Source organism: Aedes aegypti, chromosome 2 (genome assembly GCF_002204515.2).
Source record: "Aedes aegypti strain LVP_AGWG chromosome 2, AaegL5.0 Primary Assembly, whole genome shotgun sequence".
In the NCBI taxonomy this organism is placed as follows: domain Eukaryota; kingdom Metazoa; phylum Arthropoda; class Insecta; order Diptera; family Culicidae; genus Aedes; species Aedes aegypti.
This window is the reverse complement of record NC_035108.1, coordinates 228,350,159-228,359,665: the sequence shown is the minus strand read 5'-3', so window position 1 is coordinate 228,359,665 and position 9,507 is coordinate 228,350,159. Positions and strand designations below refer to the sequence as shown.

At 41.0% G+C, this 9,507-nt stretch overlaps 1 long non-coding RNA gene across 1 annotated transcript; it reads left to right on the top strand.

Annotated features, from left to right (window-relative positions):
* The first annotated feature begins 532 nt into the window (after nt 1-532).
* On the top strand, nt 533-1,908 carry LOC110676423. The gene is made up of 2 exons (XR_002500370.1): nt 533-1,173; nt 1,259-1,908. It is a non-coding gene; the product is annotated as an uncharacterized LOC110676423 (long non-coding RNA).
* Nucleotides 1,909-9,507: the final 7,599 nt, after the last annotated feature.

Below are 9,507 nucleotides of genomic sequence, written 5' to 3'. Positions count from 1 at the left end.
GCGGCTGAACTGACCTCTTACACACTAAAGGCCCAAACGCAATGACAGCGGAACGGCAACGGAAAGCGGAACCGGTTCGCCAGTATGAACTATAGTATGCTAGTCGACTCAGAGTTGGTTCACTTTCATTCATTGACAGCTCAGTCGAGATGGTGTGATTCATGCTGGCGAACCGGTTCCGCATTCCGTTGCCGTTCCGCTATCATTGCGTTTGGGCCTTAAGTCATTATTGACGAACTTCAATGAAATGTTAAGGCCCAAACGCAATGATAGCGGAACGGCAACGGAATGCGGAACCGGTTCGCCAGCATGAACTATGATCAGCTTGTCGACTCAGTGTTGATCCAATTTCATTCGTTGTCAGCTCAGTCGAGATGTTGTGATTCATGCTGGCGAACCGGTTCCGCATTCCGTTGCCGTTCCGCTATCATTGCGTTTGGGCCTTTATACAGCTTGTGAAATTAATATTTTTGACGTCGAATTTTCACTGAAAACTGTTTTATTTTTATCAATTATGATGTGTATTACTCTAATTTGGCAAGGAATATTGATAATCTTTGTGAAGTTTCATTTATTTTGCTGCATGTGATGTAAGAAATCAAGAGAGTTTTTATACTTTGTCCTGAGCAATTTTCTCTAACTGTGTAAATAAGTTCGCAGCTCCAAACAGAGCTGCGATCGCATTCTGGATTTCATCAAAAAGTACAATACTACAACCCCAAGGTAGGAGGTATTTAAAATGTCAAACTTCGGATTTGGTACGAAGTTTGCCCTCCGTATGTTCAACAATTAGATTAAAACTACTCGGCTGACATCGAAAAACCATCTTTTCTGTTCGAGCCATTGGACGAAATAGTAGTGCGCGGCGTGATAAATTCTGAATTTTCTCCGGGTGGGAGCGTTGCCAAAATGGCGTTTAAATAGTTTATTAACTCAATTATGTGTTTTGTATAGAAAAATTCCTAGGTGCTAAAAAGTTAAAACTTAAAAATAGTACGGCAGTTAAAATAGTACGGCGAAGAAAATAGTACGGTTGGTGTAAATTATCACTAAATATTGTAAATAGTTATATAATAAGTGTTTCTATTGTAGTACGTCAAAAATCGAGTTCGCTATTGTTAAGAATTGCTATTGTGCTAAAATCTTTATTGTGATCAGCAAAATCGGAAAAAGGTAATTAAAAGGTTTAAAAGAAGAATGAGTCAATAGACAGGGAGAATGACGTCACAATAGGGAGGAGACTAATGCCATGTGCCAGGTCCTTATCAAGGGCCTTTTTCTTTTCCATCATTCCGGAACTAGTTCCGGGTATTTCCGCAGGAATCTCCGGTGTCATCAAGGTTGGCTATTTTGCGCACTCGATTGGAAAACCACTAGCCATTGTGGTCGTCCGACCCGTTAGAAGTTCGACAGAAAAGTTCCCAGCCAACCGATAGGAGTATTAGTGTCGGCCATTTTCTACGGCATCCAGACAATTGAAAGCCGTGCCCCACAATACTCCATCGTTGAGCCGCAATACCGTGATTCCCAGACCTGTGACTGCAAGATCGCCGCTTTGAACCGACACCCTCTGTAAGCCATCCCGTTCATCAACGCTTGGGCCCCGCCGGCCCGTTTGTCAAGTTTCGGAGTAGCAGCTCCCCCGCTAGACCGTCGCAATCCGCACCATTCATCAACGTTGCGGCACCGGCGGCCATTTTGCTAGGATAGCAGCGTCGGAGCATCCGCTCACCTGCTAGGCACCCACAAGACACCACATTCCGTCAACCCACCCTGCAACCACCTCTGCATGCATCAAAGCGACCAGGATCCGCACCAAGGCATGACGATGCCCTCGGCAAGTACTCCCTTAGAAATTGTGACGTCAGATAGGGCCCTATTGGGCAAATAAAACCAATAATGTATTAAGTTGAAACGGTGGTCGCTGTTTTTCTTAAGAGGCGCATCCTTGAGGTAATAAGCTATATTTTGTTGATTTCGTTTCCCCGTGCTCAAAAGGGAGCAATCAATCCTCGTCTTCCTTTGATTTGGCGAAAAGTTGAGTTTTCGAACAGCCTTTGAGAGAAATAGTTGAAATACTTGGTAAGTACAAATTTTGGAGTTTGCATTCCCCCACTGTGAACAAGTGATCCGTTTGCTCGTGTTCCATTGATCAATGAATGACGGTTTGAGAGAGTGTAGGGAAAAGGGAACTTCGTTCCAATTGGAAAAACAACCCTGATCTTATTTTCATTGAGCTAGCAAGTTTCAATCGCGTAGTCGACCATGAACACAAATTCATGTAGGTTCCCAACTAACAATTTTAGCGCTATAAGCCAAGATTATTTGCTTTGTGCTGTATAACAGTTGAATTGAAGCAGCGAACGCAGCAAAAATTGAAAGCTGTCAAAAATAGAACTATTAGCGTTAATACAGCTGTAACGCAAATGTTTTGCAGCTACAAATATTAGCTGAATAAACTTCGTCAGTTATCGCTTTTGCAGCTTTCAATATTGACTTCGCAGCACCAATCTGGAGTTCGCCGGTTGGACTTCCGAAGCGAAGTTTTGAACGAACTAACTGTCATTGCTCTGCCGGCTCTGCTTTTATCTCGACTGTTTTAGAAAACTATCCAACATCACGTCGACGGAAGAAGTTTCACCACAACGGAGGATTTGTCAGTTCGAGCGCGCCAAAATCCTTCCGATTGAAAATGTTTTGGCGGTGCTTAAGGTGCAACTGTTTGCTATCCATAAATGATGATCAATTTTGTAGTTTTGGGGATGTGATATCGGTTCTACCGGACATAGATGAACTGAAAGTGTATCAACATGCCTGTTGTTAGCAAGCATATGATCCGGATAGATCACCGAATGATCGATATGATATAAAACAGAAATATTTTCTTTTCAACGATAGTTTGAACATAGATTGTTCATGGATGCCACGATGAGTCTATCGTGTGTTACCTTAAGTTCGTTGATAAAGAAGAGGAAATTGAGCGAAGTTCTTTTTCTGAATTTTATCGGGATGCACAATAAGCTGTAACTAAACACCGTAAAAAGTAGCAACCTTACGATGTGGAATAAAAGTCCCTATCATTAATCCGGCTGCTTCTATACAATATGATTTGTTATGCTGCTCAATAATAATTAAGAAGCGCTTCGTCGTCAGTTATACATCGAACATACAGCTGTAAGCTGTAAAACAACAACTTGTGGCGCATCTATTGCAATTCTATTAACTAATGTTAATTAAAAAAAACTCTTATACTTAATTTTCGAAGAATCTATTCTGGAGCAGTGACCATCATTTAACAGAAAAACGAAATTTCCGCTAGTTTTTCACATTTTATTTTTCACGAATTTTGTAGTTTGCACGCCGAACAAAATTAACAGATTTTCACTGTCTGCTCCCGTCTGCCATTTTATGCCAAATTGCTATCTTCCATAAGCCGGATCCACCCTCCGGATCCTGCCAAAATTATTCTCCGTGGATCGCGCTTATATAATGAACTGTGGATAGGTTCCGCTTCGCACTGCCCTGCTTCCAGGGTGCCTTCGTTTAGTGGTACTTGTAGTTCCTGTGGTGCTTCAGTTTGCCGATGACCTGGAAGACCGGGGCAATTCCCATCCGTTTGGGTTGCCATCTCCAAAAGGCACGGCTCACGGCTTCAGCTGCAGCCTAGGGTTCTTGTCACGGCGGTCAAACCAAGCACCAAATTCGTTCAACTTCACCTGGCCCAAGGGCGTATCCGGCTTGCCGTAGTAACGGGCAGGATCGTAAGGTCCGTGGATCTTCGAATTGTACTCCGCCGGATAATCACCAAAAACCATCGCGCACTCTATTCTGCAGCAGTTTCACTTTTCTTTATCGAAGAAGATTCCGCAAATGGGAGCGCAAACACAGCCTGGATGTAAACATTGCGTTTGACGTTTCACACTCTTTTACAGCCAGATGAAGTGGAGTAAGCGTGGCTATTACATCTTTTACCATCATTATAACACCATATATGAACCGTTTTCGATGTAGAACAAAACGGTGTGTTTTCTTTGCCTTCGATATATACTGTGGTGGCAGCAGGACAGCGTCGAGACTTGTGGATGCAGAGGTCGTGAGTTCGATTCTAAGCGGTGGCAGGTACTTTAATTGAGTAACATTGGGAACATTAAATTTAGATACTTATGATATGAATTCCGGAAGCTTCCGGAAATAATATTTAATCCATAATAAAGGGAAGCTGTATAAAAATTATTCAACAGTTGCGAAATAGTTGAAAAAGCGCCTTCCGAAGATGTTACACAGCTACTTGTCGTATAACTGTCGAGATAGAGCAATGATCGGTATGTATAAGAGCTGCCATCACAGCTTAAAAATAGCTGAGTAGATTCGCCAGATTTGTTGGTAAAAGGATCGCATAGAAGCTTCTGTCCATATGTACAGCGCCTTTACTCAGCATTGAGCCGTATAAAGATGGCTTAGAGAATGTTTACATTTGCAATAAATGTTAGTTGGGTTATGTAACTATATATCGATACACAGTGTTCTTCGTAGCCAGGATGTCCCGGGCGATAAGTGAATATCGCCCACTGTCAGTTGTAAGAACTGTGCAAATAAAGACCATTGTTTTGTTTAATTGTTTGCTATGGTTTGATTACCAGTTTTTGATAATGTTAAATCAGCTAATAATGTGCCAAAAAGTTGAAGCACATTCAACATTTCGATGGTTTTGGAAGGAGAGCAAACATTAAAAGGCATTCTGTAAGCCTCCAAGCAAGCAATCAGTGATTTGATTGCGACTCTTGCTCGATTATGGATCATATTGTGCATCCTGATAAAATTCAGAAAGAGAACTTCGCTCAATTTCCTCTTCTTTATCAACGAACTTAAGGTAACACACGATGGACAATCTATGTTCAAACTATCGTGAAAAGAAAATATTTCTGTTTTATATCATATCGGTCATTTGGTGATCCACGGATCATATGCTTGCTAACAACAGGCATGTTGATACACTTTCAGTTCATCTCTGTCCGGTAGAACCGATATTAATAATATCACATCCCCAAAACTACAAAATTGATCATCATTTATTTAAAAATAGCAAACAGTTGCACCTTAAGCGCCGCCAACACATTTTCAATCGGAAGGATTTTGGCGCGCTCGAACTGACAAATCCTCCGTTGTGGTGAAACTTCTTCCGTCGACGTGATGTTGGACTGTTTTCAAAAACAGTCGAGATAAAAGCCGAGCCGGCAGAGCAATGACAGTCAGTTCGTTCAAAACATCGCTTCGGAAGTCCAACCGGCGAACTCCAGATTGGTGCTGCGAAAACAAAACTTCGCATTCTGATTGCACTCTCGATTCAAATTACCCGAAAATGAGTAAACACATGGAGATGTTGACTATAGGCCTTTTCATGTGACAGATCCGTCTATGCATTTGTTTACATCGGTGGAGGACCGGTGCTAACACGGGCCTGTCATTTTCATAGAAGAAATGTCAAAGTGCTTCCCGATCAGCTGATTTGAGACGTCATTTGAATAGGCCTATATACGCTAAAAGTCGTCCCGTGCCATGCACTGTAAGACCAAAGTACCCTTTAAAGGTTAAAAAGTACCCTTTATGAGAGAAACTAGTTTAACTCATAAAAAGAGTAAAGGGCCTTTACTCATTAAAGAGTAAACACCTTGTACGTCAAAACAACGAGTAAATTTTACCCTTTATTCCAAATAAAAATTTTGGCGAAATGGGTAAAATGCACCCTGTTTTCTTTTTATATTTATATTAAAAAAAAAGGAATTCCATGGATGAAACTGAATGAAAAACCATATATTTAATTAATTAGATAGCTTTATTCATTGTTTAGTATTGTAATAATCATAGCAGCAGCACATTTGGTAGCAGATGATTTCTCGCGTAACTTTTCAAAACGTCCTAAGTAACAAATGTAAACAAATCGAGGTTATCATTGCAAATCATTTGCGTTGCACCACTTAGCAGCACACTAGAACACTCGTTCTGATATATTAACAACAAATTAATCTATTAAAAGTTTAACAAAATGACCAATGTTCAAAACTGCATCGATTTTAATCAATTGTTACATTGGACCTTTGATCAGAGAACCAACCACATGTCCTATGTAACATTTATGAATAAACACGATTCTAATGTTGCATAGGACATTCCTGAATAAAGCTTTGGAATGGAGTTTAAAAGGTAGAATGATTTGTAGAAGCGTGTCTGAGGCACTACTTAGATGTATAGAATGCCATAATAACTGCTTCTCAATCATTTCAGTCGATATTTTCAGAGTCGCACTGCCTCGCAACATTGAAAACGCTCAAGTGACAAAAAGAGAATGAGTTACACAAAACTGTATTTTGGACTTTTTGCCAAACCATGTTTTACCGTTTCGCTGGATTGGATCAGCTGCAACTTCTTTTTCCATATTATTAGCGCATTTCGTGCATATAGGGGACTGATATTGAGCACAAGATTGAGCATCATGATGTCATTATATCAATCTGATTCAGATGCATGGTCGATCAAGCATATAAATATGCTTCCCGGCAGCAACACGAGCAACGTACATGCGCGACTTGCTTACACATATTTGCAGAGCGATCAATCACCGAAGAGCGGAGAAGCTGTATGTATTTGTTAGGCGTGGGCTCCTTTCTCAAGTTCCTACAACAAGATGGACGGCGTCGTCATCGTCATCATTCCCCACCGCAATTTCTTGTTTCAACCGACGGTTAGTGCTGCTTGCAACACAGCCGTCAACACCACCACGTCATGCAGTGGGAAACTCACACATGATCATGTGGGCGAAACCGTCATAAAAACGGGGGGGAAATTGAGGGAGAATCAGTGAGAGAGCAAAATGTCCTACATACAGCTCAACGTTTTCCCTCCTTCTGTTGTAACATAGGACACATAGACGGAGGGGAAGAAGTGACGTCGTGGCATTGAATGAATCAAATTGTTGTTGTTTGTGAGAGACTTTAACCCGAAGGTCATTCGTCCCTTCTTCAAATGAATCAAAACAAAGCACAGCTGGTGCCGCAACAAAATGTCGATATTTTCAGAGTCGCTCTGCCTCGCAATATTGAATACGCTCAAATAACAAAAAGAGAACGAGGTACACAAAACTGTATTTTGGACTTTTTGCCAAATCATGGTTTAGGCTTACGCTGGATTGGATCAGCATTCGCTCAGCTGCCAGTTCTCTTTTCATGTTATCAGCGTATTGAGGGCATGTAGGGAAATGATATTGACCATCATGATCTTATTGTATCAATCCGATTCAGATCCATGGTCGATGAAGCATATACATATGCTTCACGGCAGCAACACGAGTAACGTGCATGCGCGACTAGAGCACATATATTTGCAGAGCAATCATTCACCGAAGAGCGGAGAAGCTGTATGTATTTGTTTGGCATTGGTTTCCTACAACACAATCGACGGCGCCGTCATCGTCATCATTTCCCACCGCTATTTCTTGTTTGCGCCGACGGCTGGTACCGAATGCAACACAGTCGTTACCACCCGTCGTGCAGTGGGTAACTCACACACGAACAAGTGTGGGCGAAACCAGCATTGAAACGGGGGGAAGATTGAGAGAGAAACAGCGAGAAAGCAAAAAGTCCCAAATACAGCTCAAAGTTTCCCCTCCTTCTGTTGTTACATAGGACACATAGACGGAGGGGAAGAAGTGACGTCGTGGCATTGAATGAATCAAATTGTTGTTGTTTGTGAGAGACTTTAACCCGAAGGTCATTCGTCCCTTCTTCAAATTAATCAAAACAAAGCACAGCTGGTGCCTGCGATTATCACACCGCAACAAAATGAGCAGTTCAACTTGAATGTTGAAGCAGTTCAACGCACGTGCAGTGTTGTTCAGACTCATTTCCCCGAAAATAACATTTTCCGAACTACTACAACCATGATCTATCCTCCTAAGATAGAAAAGCAGATGGTTAAGCTTGAGTACTGCACACAAATTCGATCAATTTTGATCCCAGTGAGCCACAATTCAAGTTTCGGTGAAATGAAATGAGTGAGTGAGTGAGTGCGAATCATTTCACCGAAACTTGAATTGCGGCCCACCGAGATCGAAACTGTCGGATCCCATGTGCAACACTCAAGCCCAACCACCTCCCCCTCCATCTCAGGAATACAACGCACAGTTCTAACAGTTCATGGCTTCACAATTCGAATTTCGGGGAAATGAGTCTGATCAACACTGCGCACGTGGATTCAAAATGAAATAAAACATGCTTGCTGTGTGCTCAAATCAAAATGTCCGATGTTACTATAACTGAAACAAAATGACCGTAGTGAATGTCCAATGTAACAATTGTTGAAACAGAACGACCTATGTGATTTATCCTATGTACATATTTTTGATCAAAACGTCCTATCTGATGTTTTTTATAGATTTCAGTGTAATTTCCGAATAAATTATCAAAATGTCATTTCTTACGTTGAACTCTATCACACTGCTTCCCTCTGCAAGCAACACAGTGGGGAAAAAATGTTTCAGTTTGAAACTGTTTCAAAATATATTTTCACAACCTTCAAGCTCGATTTACTCGAAATGTGTGAATTGTTAGATAGGTCGTTTTGAAAAGTTACGCGAGATTTGTATTCTTTCCAACCTGGGGTCCTCGGTTCTTATTCATTTTGTGCAGCGCATTCTGTAAATCATATAATTGATTTTATTTTCGATGAAGAAGTAGTGATAGAATAAACAAATTCCTGATCAAGTTGCATTTACTTACCTTTACTACCAAACCCGTTTCCATTTATGTTAGTTCCACACAAACAGTTCTCATTGCTGAGTCTAAATGATTAGTGAGAAACTCCAAGAAAATTTTCACCCTTTAATGGGTAAATGCTTTGAACGTCAAAATGGGAGAAAAGTACCCTTTATTAAAATTTTGAAAGTACCCTTTATTTTGACATTTTCATATATCAGAGAAAAGTAGGTATTTTTCCCTCATTAAAGGGTAATGCCGAGTTTACAGTGTAGGCCTGGAATATTCGCACGGTGTCGGTAAACTCATATTAGCGTGTAGGAGTTTTTTGGCTGATGCGGCCCGCAACATGCTCGTTATTGTGAAACGGCTGAAAAGGGTGCCCGGAGGCCTTTTGTGAGAGAGTTAAACGTCATTCACTGATACTTGTACTGCGGACACGAACAAAGAGAGATAAAAAAAATAACAAAAAAAAATCAAGGAGTATGGGAATGAAAGTGTACGAATCAGCCTCCTGACACCGCCCATACTACCCCATTGGAAAATAACGAGCAAACATCTCTGGTTCCTACTGGGAAATGGTTCCCACTGACAACTCAATGTTTGTAAACAAATAGTCGTTTAAGGACTAACAATCGAGAAAGGCGTAATCTTTTATGCAGAAAAAATCTTTTCTCTCAACAACAGCTATATTGGCACTAACAAACGATTGCTAACTATTCGTTTGCAGTACAGCAAGGTAATTTGAGTTGGTGTGGTT